At 33.3% G+C, this 23,015-nt stretch overlaps 1 pseudogene; it reads right to left on the reverse strand.

The window, feature by feature from the left end:
• Positions 1-2,731: 2,731 nt before the first annotated feature.
• On the reverse strand, positions 2,732-20,041 carry LOC101047561 (synaptophysin-like protein 1; annotated as a pseudogene).
• Between the last annotated feature and the right edge of the window lie 2,974 nt (positions 20,042-23,015).

A 23,015-nucleotide genomic window follows, 5' to 3' on the forward strand; every position in this document is an offset into this window, starting at 1 on the left:
TATTATCCGCTAACACCAAGAGGGGATATGAGTTTCAATGTATTTACATTCTCTTCAATACTGATTATTTTCTGTTTTATTCTATTTTGATATTGGCCATCTATAATAGGCATGAGTTAATATTTCATTGTGGTTTTGATCTGTCTTTGCTTATTGATTATTTACATTTAGCATCTTTTCATGAATATGTGGTCATTTGTATGTATTTTTTTTTTTTTGGTGAAGTATCTTTTCATGCCCATTGCCCAGTTATAATTGCATAATTTCTATTTTTTTCTATTGAGTTTTAGAAGTTCCTCATGTATTTAGATATTACTCCTTATTAAACATATGTTCTGCAAATATTGTTTCCTATTTTACAGGTAGCCTTTTTATTCGGTTGATTTTTTACTTTGCTGTGTTAAAATATTTTGGTTTGACACAGTCTCACTTGCCTGTTTTTGCTATTGTTTTCTGTGCTTTTTGTGTCATATTCATAAAATCATTACCTGCACCAACATTATAAAGATTTTCTACCATGTTTTCTTATTGTTGCATGTCTTACATTTAAGTCTTTAATGTATTTTGAGTTAATTTATGTTTCTGTTGTTAGATAAGAATACAATTTTATTCTATTGCATCTGAATATCTTTGGCACATGAAAAAAATTCAAATCTTCCCAACACAATTTTGAAGATACTAATATCATTTTGATGTTTGTCCCTTCTAAATCTTATGTTGAAATGTAATCCCCAATGTTGGAGGTAGGATCTGGTGGGGAATGTTTGGCTCATAGGGGCAGATCCCCCTTTAATGGCTGTTATTGCAATAATGAATGAGTTCTCACTCTGAGTTCACATGAGATCTGGTTTTTTAAAAGATCATGGTTCCCTGCACCCCCTTGCTCACACTCATATTATATAATATACTGGCTCCCCTTTCCCAATGATTGTAAGCTTCCTGAATTCCTCACCAGAAGCAAATGCTGCAGCCATCCTTGTACAGCCTGCAGAACCATGGGTCAACTAACTCTTTTTTTTTAATAAACTGCCCAGCCTTTACTGTTCCCTTACAGAAGCACAAGAATGGACTAGTACAGATACTATCCTTTCAACATTGTGTATTAACATCCTTGTTGAAGATCAGTTGACTATATATACATGGTTTTTTTTTCTGGACCCTCTAATTTGTTTCATTGGTTTATATGTCTGCGTTTATACCTGTACCATGTTATTTTGCTTACTGTAGCTTTGTGGTATGTTTTTAAGTTAGCTTTGTTCTTTTATGAGATTGTTTGTCTATTGGGGGTCCTTTGTGGTTCTTTATGAATTTTCAGTTTATTTTTGAAATTTTTATGAAATTTCAGTTTATTTCAGTCTATTTCTGAAAAAATAAAATGGCATTGCGATTTTGATGGGATTGCCTTGACCCTGTAGATCAGTTTGGGTGGTACTGACATAGTTTTTCTTTCAACTCCTTTATGAAGTTGGTTGCAAAAAAGATATACTTTCTGATATTAATAATTCTTATGAATAAGAACATCAAAAATAAGGCAATAACAAGATGTGGTTTACATATCAACAATCATGTTGTAAGAATAAGAAACCTGAATTCCTGTACAACAAAAAGATTAGGAAGCAAAATGTGAATAAGCTTGCATTCAGAATATACCTGTGTGTGTGTGCAAAGACAATATACTCATCATATACCTCACTTAAGTTCCTTTATGAGGCATAATTCCCTAATCATTTATTTGTGAAACAAGAATGAATATTAAGAAATATGAAATCCAAATTGAATTTGTTTTCACAATATCAATGCTAAACTCAAAACAGCAACTTCAATGACTCTCAGTGGTAAATTTCAAGTATAGAAAGCAATCTTAATTTTTGTAACCCTGTGAGTGGGGTATGCAAGAAACAGATGGGCTATTTTACTCTACTTACAAAGAGGCTGGGTCTCAGCCAGCACTTAAATATCATGAGCAACAAAAGACAGAAAAAAAATATCAGTAAGAGTAATGTCCATACGTATAAAAATATCTATTTGAGCCATGCTGTTTGTTCTTACATAGCAAGCCTATTAAACCACTAGAAGATTATATCTCATGCAACAGATTTACTAAATTAACTACACATCTATCAGAAATTTCCAAATCCCTGCTCCCAACAAAATTTTTGTACACCTATTAAGTACCATGAGTCATTTAGAAAAAGAAAACAGAAAAAAATATATACTAAGTCTTTGCAATTAAAAACAATCATAACATGAACACTGTTAGATATAAATTTTGAACTAAATATGTTTTTTCTAAATACAATTTATGTAATCAAGGCTTTTTAAGCAAAGACAGGTCTTAGCTATATGATCTGTGCAAACTTACAGTAGTGATATTCCAAAGAAAGATTTTTTTCCTACTATGGTAGGATAATATAACTGTTTTCTGAATGAAGATACCTGTTAAGGCTTAAGGAGGAAACAGCTTAGTGAAAAAAATTGCTGTTCATTTAAAAATGTGTATCATCTCATAATCGGCTCCTGAACTTTCAAATCTACATGTGAGAATACATTTACATCTTAAATTTCTAGGAAAGGCACACCCTTTTGGGGAAAAAAAAAAAAGCAAAATTTTCAACCCACCAATATATTGGCAAAGCCATGACTTTTATTAAAAAAAAGTAATGCTTCTCAAAAGGTTGGCAACATGTCATAGTATCAACATATACTTTATACAGTTTATTTCTCCCTTTAATTATATTTCAGCAGGAGGTGAAATACGTCCTTTGCTATGACAGTCAGACGTATTTGATGGACTGTGTACGCTGGTCTCCTTGTACACAAACCAAGCATTTCCTACCCAAAATATATTTGGAAAGCCAAAGATCACAGATACATTTAGGGATCCCATACTGATCACAGAGCCAAAGTAACACAGCCCTTCTTTCTTCTTACAAAGTGAAAGTTCCTTAACAATATTGTGACCAGCAGCTATTTTAATATCTGTTGGAGCTTCAGCCTGGGCTGAAGTGCTCACCAATCAAAAAAGTGTCAATAAGCCTAACGACAAAGTCAATTACAGGAAGTGTGCGACTATCCGGATATAGGCTCCTGTAGCCAACATAAAGCAGGAGGGCAGCAATGCAGTACAGGAACACAAAGACAGCAAAGGTAGCATAGCAGTGTGCAGAAGGAGGGTAAACGCCTATGAGGACAAGGCTTTTCCAGTTGATATCACATACGTTTACACCTGGAGGTGGCTGAAATGATGCCTCGTTACACCTGAGTGGATAACCAAAACCAGCTGTAATAGTTTTATTCTCAGTAATTGTCAGAGGACAACTCACTTGGATTTCTGTTGGGCCCTTAAAACCTCCACAGGTGGCAAAAGCAAAGATAGAAGCAATCCATTCGAGGACCTTGATGAAGCCAAGAGGCACCTTGAGCGGGTTGAGATTGATCTGGAAGCCGGGCGGGCCCTGAGGGAAGGAGCCGGAGTCAGGGCGGCGGGGCGGAGAGGGAGGAGGCCGAGGAGACGCCAGCAGCCGCGGCGAGGAAGGGGTACTGATATTTTACCAATATTAAGGCTTCCAATATTGATACAGGATATCTTTCCATGTATGTGTGTCTCCTTCAGTTTGCTTCATCAGTGTTTTATTGTCGCTCATTTCCTCGGTTAAGATAATTTCCAAGTACTTTTTTGTTCTTTCTGATATTATTGTAAATGGTATTGTTTTTTAATTTCTTTTTGAAAATTGTTCTTTGTTAATGTGTAGAAACACAACTGATTCAATACGTTGATTTTGCATCCTGGAAATTTTCTGAATTCATTTACTGGTTCGAACAGTTTTTATATGGGGTCTATTGTGTTTTCTACCTCTAAAGTCTAATCCTGTGTGAACAGAATTGACTTTATTTCTCTTTTCTAATTTGGTTGCCTTCTATTTTTTTTCTCTCGCCTACTTTCTCTAGCTGGGACTTCTAGTACTATGTTGAATAAAAGTGTTAAGAGTGCATTCTTGCCTTATCCCTGACCGTAGGAGAAAGCTTTCTTTTTTTTCTTTCTTTTTTTTTTTTTTCCGACAATGACTATGATAAAGCTATGTTTTTCAATTTCTAGTTTTTTTTTTTAAATCATAAACAGTGCTGAGTTTTCTCAAAATATTTTTCTATATTTGTTAATTTTCTATATTTGTTAATTGTTTATGTGTTGTATCATACTGATAGATTTTGTTTAATTGAAAACATCGTTTTTTTTTTGTTGTTGTTGTTTTTTAATTGTACTTTAGGTTCTGGGTTTTTTTCCCATATGTTAAATAGTTCTTTCATCCCTGAGAGAAACCTTAGTCGTGGTATATGATTCTATTAAGGCACTATTGAATTTGGTTTTGGTTTTCTAAGAAATTTCGGAGGATATTTGCATTTGTATTCATCTGGAATATTGGTCTGCAATTTTCTTTCTTTTTTTTTTTAGTGTTTTAAATCTAGCTTTAGTCTCAGTATAAGGCTAGCTTCATAAAATGATGTTGAAAGTATTGTCTCCTCTTCAATATTTTAGCAAGTGGAGAAAGATTTGACATTAATTCCTCTCTACGTATTTGGTAGAATTCACCAGTTAAGCCATCTAGTCGTAGACTTTATTTCTGTTTAAAGGTTTTTGCTTATTGCCTCAATTTTCTTATGAGAGATTTAACCTGTTAAACACTTTCTGTGTCTTCATTATTTAGTCTTAGTAGGTTTTATGTGTTTAGAAATGGATCCATTTTGTTGATGTTATTCAATTTATAGATGTATAAATTTTTGTAATACTTTTTTGTAATCTTTATTTCTGTGGCATCAGTTGTAATGTCTCAATTTATATTTTAATACTCCTTTTTGGTCTTAGTGTAGCTGAGGGTTTGTCAATTTTGTTGATATTTCAATAGCATTTTGTTGACTTTTTTTATATAGCTTTTCTGTTTTGTTTTTGCTCTAATTATTAAAATTCCTTCCTTTTGCTAAGTTTGGGTTTATTTTGTTATTCTTTTTCTAGTTTTTTGTGGTATAACGTTAGGTTGTTTATTTGAGATACCTCTTCTTTTTTAATACAGGTGCTTAACATGATAAATTATTTCCTAGTGCTGCTTTCACTGCAGCTCATAAGTTTTGGTATGTTATGTTTTCATTTTTGTCTCAGAAAATATTCTAATTTCCCCTGATTTTATCTTCAGCCAATTGGTAGTGTGTTGTTCAATTTTCACATAATTGTCCAGTTCTCTTTCTGGTATTAATTTCTAGTTTTATTCAGTTGTGTGCAAGAAAGATACTTGGTGTGATTTCAGTCTTTTCAAATTTATTAAGACTTGTTTTGCAACGTACAATGTATTCTTACCTGGGGAAGAATATGTACACTTGAGAATAATATTTATTCTACTGGTTTTGTGTAGACTGATTCTTATGTGTCAGTTGGGTTTAATCAGGCTATAGTGTTTCTTATGGAGTCTTCTTATTCCTTATTGATCAACTGTCTGGTTGTTTTAACCATAATTAAAAGTGGGGTATGAGCCAGGCGCGGTGGCTCAAGCCTGTAATCCCAGCACTTTGGGAGGCGAGGTGGGTGGATCACTAGGTCAAGAGATCGAGACCATCCTGGTCAACATGGTGAAACCCCGTCTCTACTAAAAATACAGAAAAATTAGCTGGGCATGGTGGCGCGTGCCTGTAATCCCAGCTACTCAGGAGGCTGAGACAGAAGAATTGCTTGAACCCAGGAGGCGGAGGTTGCGGTGAGCCGAGATCGCGCCATTGCACTCCAGCCTGGGTAACAAGAGCGAAACTCCGTCTCAAAAAAAAAAAAAAAAAAGTGGGGTATGAAATTTCTATTATCGTGTTACTCTCTCTCTCTATCCAGTTCTGCCTACTTTACATATTTGGGTGCTATGTGCATATATACTTGGTATATATTCATAGTGATTTCCTCCTTTTATAATAATTATAAGATGTTGTTTTTGTTTTTTGACAGTTTTTGACTTAAACTGTATTTTGTCTGATGCAATTATGGCTACTCCTGCCTTCTTTTGCTAACAACTTCCATGAAATATATTCTTTTCATCCTTTAATTTTTAACCTATGTGCCTTCTTAAAGCTAACGTGAGTTTCTTGTAGGGTGCATATAGTTAAATCATGGTTTTGATTTTTAATCTTAATCTATTTAGCTACTCTTTATCTTTTGATTGGGGATTTTAGTTTATTTATATTTAAAATATTTGTTGATGCAGAAAGACTTACTATTGCCATATTATTCATTGTTTTCTTTCTGTCTTACAGCTCTTTTGTTCCTCTTTTCCTCTTTTGCAATCTTTTTTTTCCCATTGACTTTTATACTGCCAATGTTTAATTGCTTTCTTATTTTCTTTTGTGTACCTCTTACAGATATTTTCTTTGTAGTTACTGTGAGACTTTCATAAAACATCTTATAAGTATAATCTATTTTAATCTGATAACTTAATTCCAATTGAATAAAAAAAATTTGCGTATCTACTTCCTCCTCCATACATGCACTTTCTGCTATTGATGTCATAATTATACCTTCTTACATATGAATTTAGATATTTTAGTTATATTTTTCTACTAACAATTTAATTATACACCAAAACTAAAACTGTGTCATCCACCACCATTACAGTATTACTGGCTCCTGTATTCATTAAATATTTACCCTTGCTACCAAGCTCTATACTTTCAAATGCCTTTTTGTTCCTATCTTGCATGCTTTTGTTTAAAATTGAAAGACTCTCTTTAGTATTTTGGTAAAGAAAGTACAATAATTATAAACTTTCTCAACTTTTGTTTTCCTGGAAATGTCTTTATTTCTTTTTCATTTTTTGAAGGACAGATTTGTTCCATGTACTTTTCTTGGTTGACAGTTTTATTTATTTATTTTAGCACTTTGAATATGTCATTCTAGTCCTTCTGGCCTACAAGGTTTCTGTTGAGAAATCCTGTGTTAGTTTTATGGAGGATTTCTTGTATATAATGAGTCACTTTTATTGTGCTGCTTTTAAAATCCTCTCTTTGTCTTTTATTTCTGACAATTTGATTATATTCCTGTTGTCGTCTTTGAGTTTATGCCATTGGACTTCTTAAATGTAGATGTTTATTTCCTTACCCCACTTTGGGAGGTTTTCTGCCATTATTTATTCCAATAAATAAATGTTTTACTTCTTTTACTCTTCTCCTTCTAAAACTCTCACAATGTGTACATTTGTTCCCTTGATGGAGTCACGTCCGTCTTTAAGGCTTTCTACACTCTTCATTCCTTTTCTTTTTGCTCTTCTGCATCATTTCAAATGAACTGTGTTAAAGTTCACTGATTTTTTTTTCTTCTGCATAATTAAGTCTGTTTTTGAATTCTAGTGAATTATTTAATTAAATGATTTTTTCTTTAGTTTCAAATTTCCTGTTTACTTATAATGTTTTCTATGTTTTTGTTGATATTCTTATTTTATGTATTCTCTGAATTCATTGAGAATGTTTATAATGGTTATTTTGAATTTTTTGTTGTTTTATATATCTTCATTTCCTTAGGACTTATTTCTGGAGATAATTTGTTGATACTTTGCTTGGGTTATGTGCCCAACTGTTAGGTACAATAGTTTCTTCATGTGCCTTGTTAGTTTTTGTTGGGATCCACACATATGAAGAGTAGCCCACTCTCCTAGTATTTATGGACTGGCTCCAAAGAGGAAAAGTTTCTCACAGAATAACCCAGATACAGATTTTGGAAGCCTCTCAAACTTTTTCTGTGAATTTGTAAATTCCTAATTAGAGAGATTTTTTCTGGTTTATTTTTTCAGAAGCTCAAATTTTTTCCTTCCTATGGTGTCTGTCTCCACTGATGAAGATCCTTTGATGATACTGTAAGCCACCCATTTGTTTTTCTCCTCATTGGCCTCGGGCATTTAAATTATGCCAGTTCCCATTTGTGTTCTGAGACAAACAAGAAAACAACCAGTTTTTCAGGCAGCTCCCCAAAAAGTCAATATGTAACACACCTTTTATTTTTCTCTTTTTCCCCTGAGGGACAAACTGTCAAATTGAATCAGTCTCTATCTGCTATACTGTAGGTCCTCTGGAGCTCTTATATTTGCTTTTATATTCTCAAACATCTAGAGTATTCTAGCTCCTGTCAGCATGCTAAGTCAGGTGAAACTGTTATGCTGAGCTGGAGAGAGATGATGGTAACGGAGTGTGTGCTAGTTCAAAGGGCTGCCTCTGTTTTCACTGGTCTCTTATCTGACACTCTTTCCTGTCAGCACTTAGATTCAAACCAGGCAGAAATCAGTCTCTTAGATAGTGTCCTCCAAATCTGAACAGTAGACCTATGTTTCAGTTTGCTCTTTACTCCCCAGGGAGAAGTGAGCAGTTGAGATCTTCCTTCTCATTGCACATTGCTGAGCTAGGGGCAGGGCTTTTGGCAAGTGGGTGCCACACATTTTTCTATAAACTTCAATGTGGCTGGCGTGATACTCACTTAGGGTACAGGAGCCTCTTGGCTGATCTCTAGGTTTCTCACAAAGGAGAATATTTTGCGTATTGTTGAATTAGTGTCCCTGTAGGAGCAGAGCTTGATACTTATTCAGTCATCTTCCTTACTTCACCTCTCAACAAGGAACAAAATTTATTCCTAATATTACTGTGTTAAGAAAGCCTATCAGAATTGTTTTTTTTCCAATTAGTTATATGAAATATAACAGTATTTTATATTAGTTTTCCTTCGTTCAAAGTTTATTCTTATTTTGTTTTTTAGGTACACAATTTGCAGAACAAAAGTATTAGTCAACCCAATTTTAGAAGCTTACAAGATGAGATCAGAAGGGAAAAAAATACTATAATTTATCAGTGTAATGTTTTTAAAATAAAACTTTTTGTTTTCGTGTAAAATAAAATAGTATCCAGAATAGAAACCTTTACAATTTGATCATTCTGTTTCATGATTGAAATAAGAGTGGAACTGATTTTAATTTAATGATTATACTACCATCTGGCATTTGCAGTTTTGTTATCTCCACAGATGCCCTAGGATGTGGGAAACTGGAACAGGAGAAAGAGAAAGTGAATGCATAAAATTAACACATAACGTGGCATAAAATCTTAAATTTTAAGTATGCAATTACTACAGTAAGGACTATCTCAAGATATAATAATCAGACAAATAGATGTTTAACAACATTTGGAAAGATGTATTTCTGAAGGGCTTCTGCTTTCTTTGTGCTTTAGAAGATGAGTTGTTAGCTATGTCTTGGTGAAAAGAAATATGGTTGCCTTTCGTATCAAATATGTTTTTTCCTCTGTGAGATAGCTGTAACTGTGGCCACTGAGGCAAGGATAATAATTAATTTGCTCTTTTTATGTTAAATAAATGTTTTTAAATATGGAATGATGAACAGAAAGTATTCTAGTGTTGAGGGTAAACTTGTCACTTGAAATGGCATTTATTTTGGAAAAGAAGAGAAATTACTTTCATATATATATATATATATATATATATATATATGTAGTGTTTTAGGTTTTGGGGTACATGTGAGGAGCCTGTAGGATTGCTGCATAGGTACATACATGGCAATGTGGTTTGCTGCCTTCCCTCCCATCACCTATATCTGGCATTTCTCCCCATGCTATCTCTCCCCAACTCTCCATCCCTCACTGTCCCTCCCCTAGTTCCCCCCCGACAGACCCCAGTGTGTGATGCTCCCCTCCCTGTGTCCATGCGTTCTCACTGTTCAATACCCGCCTCTGAGTGGGAACATGTGGTGTTGATTTTCTGTTCTTGTAAAGAGAAATTAGTTTCTAAGGTAAATAGCAGGGTTTTATCTTGAAATAAGGTCTAATTGTTTGCTTTCTATTAGTCTTGAGTTAGTATTCATTATCGATTGTTCAAATTTCTCAGTATCTGGCATATAATAAGCTATTAATAGAGTTTGGAGGATTTACCCTGAAACTGTTGGGCTTACACTTCTACTGACTCCATAAAGATCATAGACATCTGTATCAGTCACGGTCCTGGTACAGAACAGTAGTACACACAGAGTTTAAATATAATATTTCAATGAAAAAACTATCTACAGGAGTGTGAGCAGAATGAGGAAACCTAAACAGAATGATGAAATACCTTGTGCCTAGCAAAAATGGGAATCCCTTACCACCCCTAACTAAACCCAGAGAGATAAGGGAAACCAAAAGGTCAATCCATGCAGAAAGAGATATGCAACAGTTTTTGGTTCCGTAATCTGCTTATGACAGAGTGTTTATGTTGCAAGGAAAGATTAGGAAAGTAAAAAGTAGTTGAACAATAAATAGCATTAAGTTGAAAGGCATTGAAACCAGAGGACAGAGAGAAATGGCCCTTAGATAGAAAGAAACCAAGTCCTCCACTGAAAGATGTAAAAAAGATAAGCAGCAAGGTGCAGGGTTAATCTTGTTGCATTTGTTTTAATTTCTCAGGTGAAAGAGTAGCATATTTGTTACATGTTGGAAAATGAGGAGGAGGGGGAGGAGTCGGAGAGGCATGATGGAGACAATAAATCATTTTTATTAGGTCTAATTATATGCTATGTACCATTAATGCTATTGCAAGTATAAGTTATAAACATTATTATTGTCATATTTTACAGAAGGAAAAACTAAGAGATGGAGAGTTTAACCCATTTTTTTCCAGATCATGCCATTCCTGTGTGACGAGGCCATAGTTGACTCCCATATGTCCAATTGTGCAGGTGTTAATAACTCGGTTTGATGCACAGTTTTTAAATAATTATAGCAATAAGGGAAACAGCAGTTTACAGAAAAAGAATGAAACAAGGTGATCTTGCTATAATAAGGACGCATTTAATGGTGATGACCATGGATTTAATGTGGCACCAATATGCTTAGCTCTTACATTCCTTGCCTGCAAATCGTAGTTGCCTGTGTATAGGTGAAGAGAAGCTGACGGAAAGCTTCAAGAGGAGATCAGAGCAACCAGTGAGGGACAGCTGTTGACCCTATGAAGGACAAAGCATTCCCTTGCAATTGGTATTATTTTTCTCTGATTCTAAGCTATACCTAATATTTTTGGAGGGCAAAAGAGGCCAGAAACCCTATTACAGAAGGGAAATTTCAGTCTTTTATAATCCCTGCTGTACAGAAATTCTGATACCTTTAAAATTTGTAAGTGCTTTTATATGAATAAATCTTATACTTCTAGAAAAAAGCTTTGGTTCCAAGTCAAATTCGTTTTAGCATGACTATATTATATACTTAGTTTATATATAAAGATTCACCAGTGAGTCCACACACATACATTCATTGTCTGTAGCTTAGAAGTAGATACCTCAAGAGCATCTCTTTATCTTGTGTGGGTCAAAATTAAGTGGTTATTTATTTATTTATTTATTTTTGCAAAATGAGAGATCCTCCTGTCTGCATGAGTGATTATATACCAAGAAATTAATAATAAAAGTACTATGGATAAACATCATAACCTTACAGACTTAAATAAACATCATACATTTAAATGTTATTAGAATCTATAGTTTATAACTGCATAGACACTAAGTCAACAGTCTGTGTGCTGTAACTATGGGCAAGAAATTGCAAATCTTTGTTTCCAGATACAGAATTACTTATCAATGGCAGTAATTGCCCACTCCTTTGGTGAAACTAATCATTTTTTCAGAAGCTTAAAACAGCATAATCTACTGATTTAAACTGTGGTTTATTGGCTTCCTGCTAAATAGGGTAACTTGTCAATTAACTGTTTTACTAAGGAACTAGTGAAAACAAAGTAATGTCTGTTTGCCAAGGTCTTCAACATTTAAAGGCCAATAAGATATCTTGAAATGTAATCTTCATATTGTGTGGAAAGTGAGAGAGACAGATATGACTCAATAAAGCTGATATAAGAAAACGATTTTAATTTTATATGGTTTCTAATATCTATAAAACAATGGTGTAAAGTAGGGACAAAAACATTTTCTGAAAAAGGGAAGATAATACACATTTTTTTGCTTTGTTGGCAATACAGTCTCTGTTGCAATGATCTTGTCATTGTGGAGTAAAGGCAGTTATAGACAACAAATAAACAAATATGTGTGGCTGTGATTCAATAAAATCATTTTTACAAAACCTGTTGGCTATCTGAATTTAGTCCATGAGCCACACTTAGCCAAGGCCCAATATAAAATAAGAAGATGCTAGCTTATTGCCTATTTAATGTGATAATGCAGCACTATTGAAAAATATTTTATAAAACAGGCTTTCACTTTAAAGGAATTAATTTTAGGGTACTTTTCAATACATATATGAAGAAGCATGTTAATTAAAACTGTGATTTCTTCTAATCATTGATTCAAATAACATTAAGATTCACATTATGAAGACAATTCCCAATTAGAATACAGGAAGAAAAATGTTAGCCCAAAACAAAGCGGCCAAAGGGGATTTAAAGAAAGAGACAAATATGAAACCTATGGAAGAGTTATAGTGTAAAGTATTCAGTGATGAATTAGCTATGTGTATGACTTATACTACTTCAATGGTGCATTCGCTAATACTGCTGTTCACACTTAGTGTTTTAAATTGCTGTTGTACAATACATATCAACCACTCACCTCATTGCCATTGAATATCTTTTCCAACATTTTTATTCCAAATTTACAGATAAAATTCTGTTTGAACATTGGCATCTTCATATTAGCATATCAACAAGCTTCTCTTTTAATTTATATCCTTTTATGCATTGACTACACAATATGTATTGTGATACTGTAATTTAGGTAATATTGTTTTGGGTGGGAGAAATGTGGAAAAAACCAGTGAAATCCTTGCTTTTAAGGAGCTTGCAATCAAGAGGTAGATGAATGAATAGATACTTTAAGAGAACAACCATGTCAATACATTATAAGAGTAATGTATTTGACAATTAATAAGGGTATTATTGGTGATAAGGATGGACTTTAAGCAACAGTTCATTTGGTAGTTGGGAAAGGCCTCTGAAAAGAGACATCCCTGAGTTAAGATCTAAAGTATAAGAATATGGCAATGATGCTAAAATCTAGCTCCAAAGTTTTCCAGTCAGAGGAAATGGCAAATACAAAGTGTCTTTGCTGGAAATGAACATAAATGTGTTCCAGAAAGAGAAAGTTATGGGTGAAGCCTGATAAGTGAAGAAGAGAAAGATATGAATTTAATTGAGAGCATTAGGCAAGGAACAGGTCAATGAGTTTTGTAAACAAGGGTAAGGAATTTAGTTGTATTTTAAGCACAGTGGAAGAATTTGAAGAGTTTTGGCAGAATAGTCACATAATCAATCAATTTCATGTATTACTCAAGTTGCTCTGGCTACGATGGGAAAAATAGAAGAAGTAAAACAAGAACAGACACAGAACAACAAATTAGGAGATAGGGCTGTAGTCAAAGCAAGAGATCAATTCTGTGTTTGCACTTTTAAAATTACTTTCAACAAATGGCTTACATTTTTACTGTTTTCATGTATTTTTCAAGTACTGTTTTCATGTATTTTTTAAGAGTATTTATCCTTAATCTTCATTAGTTGAATAAAATGAAATAAAACTAAAAGATAAGGAACATTTTTATTCTAGAATATTAGAAGCAAATGTCTATAGAATACCGATATAACTTTATTTTCAAATATGGTTTCTGTTTTTATTTTATTTTATTATACTTTAAGTTCTGGGGTACATGAGAAGATCCTGTAGGATTGTTACATAGGTATACACGTGCCATGGTAGTTTGATGCATCCATTCCCCCATCACCTACATTAGGTATTTCTCCTAATATTATCCCTCCCCACTCCCCCAACCTCTAGTATTCCTCCCTTAGGTCCCCTACCCACCATAGGCCCTGGTGTGTGATATTCCCCTCCCTGTGTCCATGTGTTCTCACTGTTTAACACCAACTTATGAGTGAGAACATATGGTGTTTGTTTTTCTGTTCTTGTGCCAGTTTGCTGAGAATGATGGTTTCCACCTTCATCCATGTCCCTGAAAAGGACATGAGCGCATCCTTTTTTATGGCTGCATAGTATTCCATGCTGTACATATGCCACATTTTCTTTATCCAGTCCAGCATTGATGGGCATTTGGGTTGGTTCAAAATCTTTGCTGTAAACAGTGCTGCAATGAACATATGTGTGCATGTGTCTTTATATAGATCGATTTATAATCCTTTGAGTATATACCCAGTAATGTGATTGCTAGGTCAAATGGTATTTCTATTTTTAGATTCTTGAGGAATCGCCACACTGTCTTCCACAATGCTTGAACTAATTTACGCTCTTACCAACAATGTAAAAGCATTCCTATTTTTCCACATTCTCTCCAGCATCTGTAGTCTCCAGGTTTTTTAATGATTGCCATTCTAAGTGGCATGAAGTGGTATCTCAATGTGGTTTTGATTTGCAGTTCTCTAATGACCAGTGATGATGAGCTTTTTTTTCATGTTCGTTGGCTGCATAAATGTCTTCTTTTGAAACGTGTCTATTCATATCCTTTGCCCACTTTTTGATGTGATTGTTTTGGTGTTAAGAAAACTGGCTAGCCATATGCAGGAAGATGAAACTGGACCCCTTCCTTACACTTTATATAAAAATTAACTGCAGATGGATTAAAGATTTAAACATAAGATCTAACACCATAAAAACCCTAGAAAAAAGCCTAGGCAATACCATTCAGGACATAGGTATAGGCAAGAACTTCATAACTAAAACATCAGAAGCGTTGGCAACAAAAGCCTAAACAGACAAATGGGATCTAATTAAACTAAATAGCTTCTGCACAGCAAAAGAAGCTATCATTAGAGTGAACTGGCAACCAACAGAATGGGAAAAAAATTTTGCAATCTACCCATCTGACAAAGGGCTAATATCCAGAATCTACAAAGAACTTAAACAAATTCACAAATGGTTTCTATAGCCTCATGAACATAGCAACTCTATATTTTAGAATATTTTAATATGTCAGAAGTCAAAATCTAAATTTTTTAAATATTCTATTTAATCAATATCTGTAGAACACAATGAAGTATGCATTATTAAGAATATTAGTATTGACAACCACAACTTAATATTTAGTACAACCACATAGTATTTACTACTTGAGAGATATCAACTTTAGTTATGCTAATATTTAATTACTACAGTTACTATAATTTACATATGCTCTATAAAGCATATTTATTTATTTATTTATTTATTCCCACTTTAAAATTGAGAAAACTGACACAAGAGATTTTGAGATTTGTTAGTGAACACATCAAATAAGAAATGGAGATGAGAACTAATCCGGATTATTCTGGCTCTGAAGTCCCTATTTTTAACTACTATTGCTTTTACATTATTATAAAAAAACAAGTAAATATTGGCCAATGTGTATATAGATTTTTATAAGAATAATGTTTGACAACCTAGTATATAGCTTGGAGTAGTGATTTCTTACATTTTTGCATAGGCATATTGTTTTTGGTTTGGTATGATGGACTCTCTGCTATAGGAAAATGAAAATGACATTAATGATTTAAAGAAACATAAATCTAAATTGCCACCCAGTATAAAAAAAAGGTTTTAATTGTTAACTTAAATTCTGTCAATATGTATGCCTGAAGATGGCTAAGTTCTGTCTACTGACAAATCAGAACTTTCTTTGAAAACTGGAAAAATATTAACATGTTTTGAATTGGAAACCATCAGGCACAAGAGAAGTTTGACACAAATAACTGGGAGTGTATATAATTTATGAAGAAATAACCCACACTATTATTGTTATTTGTATCTTAGAAAGTTTATAATGTTTATTCATACTTGTCTTGTTTAGAGATTTGTTTATCATGGTTATGTACAATTTAGATCTGGTATTTAATTGTTTCCATTAAAAAGTACAAATCCCAGAGTTGTGTTTCATTCTCTGAATCTTTTATACAAATCATGAAGGTAAGAAGGAAGTATGATAAAAAAGAATCTATTAATTGCTCACTGGACACCTTTATACATTTTTACAACTATGTATTAGGAGACTGCATATTTATAAAATAGTCACAATTTAATAATATAACATCAAGGGTAGCTAAGTGGCATAGACAGAATATTTAGTATATGTCATGCATGATGCTAAGCAATGTTTCTGCAATTCTGATAAAACCTTGTGCCATTTTTAAGAAAATAATCTTACTTTACTGTGTACGAAATAGTTTCTCGCAGTTTAGTGGCTGGTTCTTGAGGGGTCACAGCTATTATGAAACAAATATGAATTGAAATTCAGGCCTTTAGCCCCTGGGTCTTAAGACCAAACTTTAAGAGATACATGAAGAAACAAAGTATACTTCCTAGTGCAATTATTTAAGGGATTTAAGGACATCTTATAGCACAAATAAGACTACCTTTTCTGTCCTTCAGTTCTCATATCTTAACTTCTTACGGATTTTTGATATTTGAAGTTAAGACATTATGACTTGTATGTCCCTAGTTAAAACTACACTATAACCACAGACCTATTCCATTAAGTAATTTTTATTATAAAGATTTCTTTCAATATCTCTATGAAGATTTCCTCAAAAAAAGCTGATGTCTGATATACCACTGAAGGAAGAAAGTGGGTATATTTGACTGCAGAAAAGTTTAGCCTGGATTATTAAGAGTTCTTTTCCTGATGGTCAGATCCTGATGGTCAGATCACACAGAATTGCCATGTGTAGTCTTGTCACAGACCTTTTGTCATCTCTTGGGATGAGAATACTGAAAACTGAAGGGATAAAACAGAAATAACAAATTCTTTTAACCTCAACATTTTGCCCATTAAATGTGGTGACCAGGTATCTCTGTTCATCTCAATTTTGCACCTACTGTCACTTCATAATTATTAAAAGGACCTCTGTTTACTCACTCTGAAAGAAATCATATGAAATTATTATCCTACTTGTTTATTTGTGAGCATATTAAAAATGAATAACTTCCCTAAGGTGAAATAATTATAAGTGGAGAAATTTCATATTGAACACAGAGAATCTCCTCTGCCAGCTATCCTCTCTAGCAGCTTCCTCATATATAAGTGTTTTTTAATACCATTGTCTTCTTTTCTCTGTCAAATTATATGTCCCCTGACTTCTCTCAGACTGTACTTCTTTGTAACTCCTCTCTTCAATGTTTTTTAATATGTTTGCTTTACTTAGCTATCCTAACTAAAACATTCACAGCACTAAAAATGCATTGTCTGAAGTTGTCCTTGGGTTTTGTATCCTGGATTGATGTTCTTCTTTGTTTTACTCCCTTCATTTTCATAACACTCCTTGAACCCCAATAACCCACGTGCATCTCAGTCTGCCCTTTCTTCTGTATTCATGGTGTGCTTTTGGCCATAGCATTTGAGATTGAACCTTTGGTGAAGAGTGTCACTTTCTGGTTCTTTTATTATTATTATTATTATTATTAGCTTGTTTTTCTAATTTTGGTTGAAATACGTAAATATTTGTGATTTTATCTACTAATGATGTATCTACATTGGTTTAACTTGCTTTTGTACCATATGCCAAACGATGACAGATGCATTTCAAAGCTATCTTTGACCAATCAACCCACTTGGTTTCCCTAATGCCTCCAATAAAGATGAGTCCAAGGTGGTCTGTTCTCGTTGTATTTGCTATTGACTACTCCTTTCTTTCAGTTTCTTCTCTCATCTCTTGACTATATTTAGTGTTACCAATTACACTTTCTTCTTGCTAAATAGAACTGTAACCTGATTTGCAGTCTACTCTTATTTTTCTATGGTGTCTCCTGTGGTCTTATATAAATTCATGGCTTTAACAATCCTAAGAGTTTGACTCCTGTGTCATATACTTTTAGAATTTCTTTCTCTGCTGAGCAGCATATCCAAATTTCTACCTGTTCTCTGGATACATAAACATAAACATACTTCTAGACTAGGGCGAATCTTTTAGAGGCTCTAATTGCTGGAAAGAATATGCCTTCCTAACATGAAATTGATAAACAATGCCAAATTGTAGAGTGCAGGTAAGAGCATAAGAAACATTGTGATTACTCCCATGTGATTACTTTGCTGCTTCAAGAAAGAAGCCGCTGCTGCTTTGAGCTGTCAAAAATAGTTTCTAAGTATTATTTTCAAGTATTGTTCTGATAGTTTAGGGGCCCTCCCTCTAAACCCTAATCCTGCGCACTTAGCCTGCCCATCATAGCATTTGAGAGTAGATTCATTTTTACTTATGTATCCCATTTTGGGCATTATAGTGCTATGATCCTTGTTTGCCAGTAGTAACATTTTATTAAGTTTATCTAAATGTTCACATTTTATAACAACCTTGACCAACTTCTTATTTTTCTTCCATCTTCCCACTTACTTTTTTCTCTATAATACTGTTTAGCATTCCAGATAATGCCAGCAGATATTAAAGATAAACCTTAAAATTTTGGTTTCTAAAATAGAACATGTAGTCATTCCAACAGTGAGGTTCCTGATATGCTGCCTTCTTCAATACAAGGTTTCCACATCCACCCCAGGTATGGATTGCTGAGCTGAAAGATGGAACAGAAGATGTATGACATTCATTTATTTAGCAGAAATTTCATTTACAAGCTATTTTAGGGTGGATTAAAATAAAGCATATATTAATTCCAGCTGTCTAAGTATGTAACAATACAAAATAGATTGTTCTAAATTCCTTTTTTTTTTTTTAACATGGATGTCTCCCTTGTCTTTGAGAGAAAATATTGCATTGCAAAGCTAATGGGTGTTTGAGTGAAAAAAATGTATATCGAGCTCATCCTTAATACACCCTGGTGATTATACGTTGGCTGATATGAGATTGGACATTACCCTGGAGATGAGCCATTTCATTAAGCCAAAGTAACCTTCTCTCTTCACTAAATTTGAGTGGAAGATAAAGCTCTCTCAGAAATTCACTGGTAAATTTGGGGAATGTTCCGAATTGGCATCTTTCATCTTTTTATTTTGTGATTAGATGTGTATAATAGGTTACAAATAATTTATTTACTTCATATTTTTTTTATCCTGAACCCTTATTTCAAGGAAGTCTAGAAATATGGTCCAATACTGTGACCAGGAAAAAAATAAAATGAGTCTGATAAATTTGCATCCAGTCTCTTCTCTATTGCCGAGTCTCTGGTGATTGTTAGCTTTGCCTTAGCTATAGCCTTTTAAGTAACCTCCTTCTTGCCTCTCCGTCCTTTCATTACGCCTTCATTCAAAACTGACACAGAAAGATCCTGCACACATAACTAGGAATTCAAAGTCGTATAAATTAGCCTCATATGCATTTTCCAAGAGTAGCTGCCACTTCGTATTCTGTTCTCTAACCAAACCAGACTATGTGTTGTTCCTTGTGCAGGCACAAATTTTTACTGTCTTCATACCTTTGCTCATATAATTCTAAAACTGCTTGCAATAAGTGGTATAAATGACTGTTCTCTCATAAAATCATCCCAAAGTTTCACGTAGGATTTTCCTTATCCTCCTTTCTGTTCGTATAGCAATATGTCTGTAACTAAATTATGGAAATAGTGTAAAATGCAATTCCTTTCTCTTCCGCAGAATTTTAAGGCAAGAATATCTCACTCATTCAAAATTTTATTGATATTGGAGCCTAAGTGACTTTATTTATGTGTTTATTATCATGAGTTAAATAGGAAAATACTTTGTAAATCATAAAGTTCTATGAGAATATTTTAACATTGTAGTAAATGTACTCTGTGTAAGTGTACTCTGTTTAAATTTATGTAATCTTTTCAAGCCTCAGTTCCCTCGAGATGTGTACAGTAATCGTCACTACCTGGTAGGGGCATAGAACAAAGCAAAAACAAAACGAAAACAAAAACAAGCATCAAACAACAACTTTTTGCTTCTGATGTAGCCTAGAAAAAGTTCTCAAAAGATGTTTAGTGGTGTAATTAATATTTTACTGTCTCGTATACTGTGGTTATATAAACCTAGGTATGATTCTCTGGAGGTGAAATACCCTAGATCTCAGAAAGGATCTAAACATACCTTCGGTAAGGCAGACCATCTTTCCAATATCATCACTTTCTGAATATATTTCAGAAAGTGTTCAGGAGCTGCAGGAAAACAAAAGACTACCTACTTGCAGACTGAGTTATTTTGAGAATTTAACATTTATGCTCTGTAGTATGTACTTTCAGCTTATTTTAAGGTGCAACTTAAATTATTAAATATCACTTTTATTCTCATCTTTATTATAATAATCATTTGTCACACTAGTGCTACATAGTAGAGTATTAAGGCAATTACCTAAGAGCAGTGTGTTACGAAGCAATAAAGAAGGACACTATGAGTCCTGAGGTTCTTTCTAATTGACTTTTTCAATTCCAAAATATAATTATAAGTTTACAAAGTTTCACATGCAAATATAATGAATTATCAAGAAATTAAGGTAATCACTGTATCAGAAAATATATTAATGTATTGATTTCTATAAACATTGCATATATCGGTTATTTCATCCTATTCAAAGATAATAGCCTACTAACAATATATAATTGTGTGTGAGTGTGTTTGTGTGAGTAGACATATGTTTCCCTTACCATAAGAGAACATCTTTCTTTTTCTAAAAATGTAGAATCTAGGAACTTACAGTATGTATGGTTATCTGTCTTTAGATGTTCAATTGTTTGTCCTTAGAGGTTTCAAAAAGGCATATAGTTATATAAATTAAAAATTAAAATAAAGGGCCATGAAGGGCTTTTCTAATCCTCACTTGTGACTAAGTGTTGCTATGAGAAACTGTCCCCTCATCATATTTCATTTATTTTAAGGTTTATAAATTAAATAAATAAAAGAGAAAGCAGAAAAGCTTAAAAGGAGAGATAGTACATGCAAACGTATGCCAAAGAAGAGAAAATATTTTAAGATTATGGATTCATACCTAAAACAGGGTATCAGTAAGTTACCAAAGAAAAGAGTATTCCCTAATTCTCACTACCCCTATGTGGGGCCATCTTCATGATTTTTTACATTTGCACAGGACTCAGTGCTCAGAAGATCCTTGCCCTTGGTTTCATGCTCTTTTGGTACTATTTTAAAATTTTGAATATATTTTTAATAAGCAGTCTTTTATCTTTATTTTGTACTATGCCCTGCAATTTATATAGCAAGTCATGTCCTCGGCTATAGTAGAAAACAGTTTATGTGACTGGTCAAATAACAAAAAATTTCTCTAAGCTCAGGCATGAACACCCTCCATACTTGGGGGTGGACATCCAAGAGCTGCTATCTGTGATTCTGATTTCTTGACTACAGTAATTTGATTAGCCACAACCTTGTGTGAATTATTTTATTAACCACCTAAAAATGAAAGAAAATAAACCCTTTATTGTATAGTAATGAAATACCATACATAGAATAATAAATAAAATATTAATTAGCATGTTCATAAATTAGTAAATTTGTTGAAAAAGTATGTTTGTAAGAAAAACCTTTGTTTACACTGTACTAGAAATAGAATGCGTAGCAGCTAAGAAGACAGTGAAACATTTTTTCATAGTATATCAATTTAAGGATATTATCTCCTACAAGTCGGCATTTCCAGTTTTCTTCATGATTCTTTTAAATTTTATCACCTCAGATGTTTCTAAAAATTGACCAGGAATAGTACATAGACACCAGTAGTGAATTAAACAACGTCATGACAAGTTTTATGAATCTTGATAGAAATCTGCATTCAGTCTCAATCATTGAAAACACCAAAGACAGAGATTTAGCACAGGATACCTTATTTTATATTCCAACAGTTTACTTTCTAGTACATTTTCTTGCAGTTTTTCCTTCATAAATTCCTTAATATGTGAGTGTCATGTAGTTCTATTTCAAAAAGCTTGTATTGTCAGATAATACTCCTACACAATAAAAATAGTTGGAAACAGTTTTTCTTTTAATCCTGGAAAAAAATACTGAATATAATATATTGTACGTAGCGAGCAAACAAAAAAAGGAAGTTAAAAGAAGTTATCTGTAATACTTATTTTTTCCTTTTAAAGAAGAAATATCTAAAGGAACATTTCCAAGTTGTTCAGGATATTGATATGTAAGGATATAAATTAAAGAAATCAAGAGAGCTCTAAATTAGGTACAAAAACAATAGGATCTAGGTAAACGAAGAGTGAAATAAAGCTGCACCCATGTGGTCTTCAAAAAAGAAAAAGAGAAAGATTCTGGGGAGTATGAGAATAAAGCTAGACATACCTTCTATACCTTTTGTTAATTAAAAAGAAAACAAGGTTTAATGAGAATTTTTATGTTTCCTTTATGAGATACAATGTATCTCCCACTCCCACCACAAGACAATCTCTGTAAACTCCATATGATTTGCCAGTGTGCTTAGTGTTGGGTTAATGTTAGAACTGGCAAGGAGGGAGGTGGAGATGCTCTATATTAATTTAGGGAAGGCTGCAGTTCAATTCCATATATGTTATATGTGTATCATGATTTAAATTTTAACATTGCCCGTTTACGTCTGGGCAACGTTTTACTTTTAAGTGTGCTTCCTTTAAGCAAACATTAAATTCCAAATTTAATGTTTGGAATTAAATTAAATTGTAATATCTGAGTGGATTGATTACTCAAAAAACAATCATGTCAGTCATAGCTATCATTATTCTTATTTTTCAGGGAGTTTACTATCATTTTAACTATATTTTACTAGTCTAAGGTTTTTTAAAAAGGAACTCTATGCAATAATAGTTTTAAGTTTACAGAAGAGTTGCAAGAATATAGACTTCCCTTAAATTTCACACCTAGTTTCCCCGTTAGTCTATGATACATCTGTTGCAACTAATGAACTGATATTGATACATTATTATTAACAAAATTCCATATAGTTTTCAGATTTTTATAGTTTTTATGGCATATGATTTTTCTTTTATAGGGTCCTACATGGGACATTATTTTACATTTACATATCTCCTTGAGCTCATATAGACTGTGAGGTTTCTCAGAATTTCCTTGCTTTTGATAATACAGGCATA

The sequence above is a fragment of the Saimiri boliviensis genome, chromosome 4 (assembly GCF_048565385.1).
Source record: "Saimiri boliviensis isolate mSaiBol1 chromosome 4, mSaiBol1.pri, whole genome shotgun sequence".
Lineage (NCBI taxonomy): Eukaryota > Metazoa > Chordata > Mammalia > Primates > Cebidae > Saimiri > Saimiri boliviensis.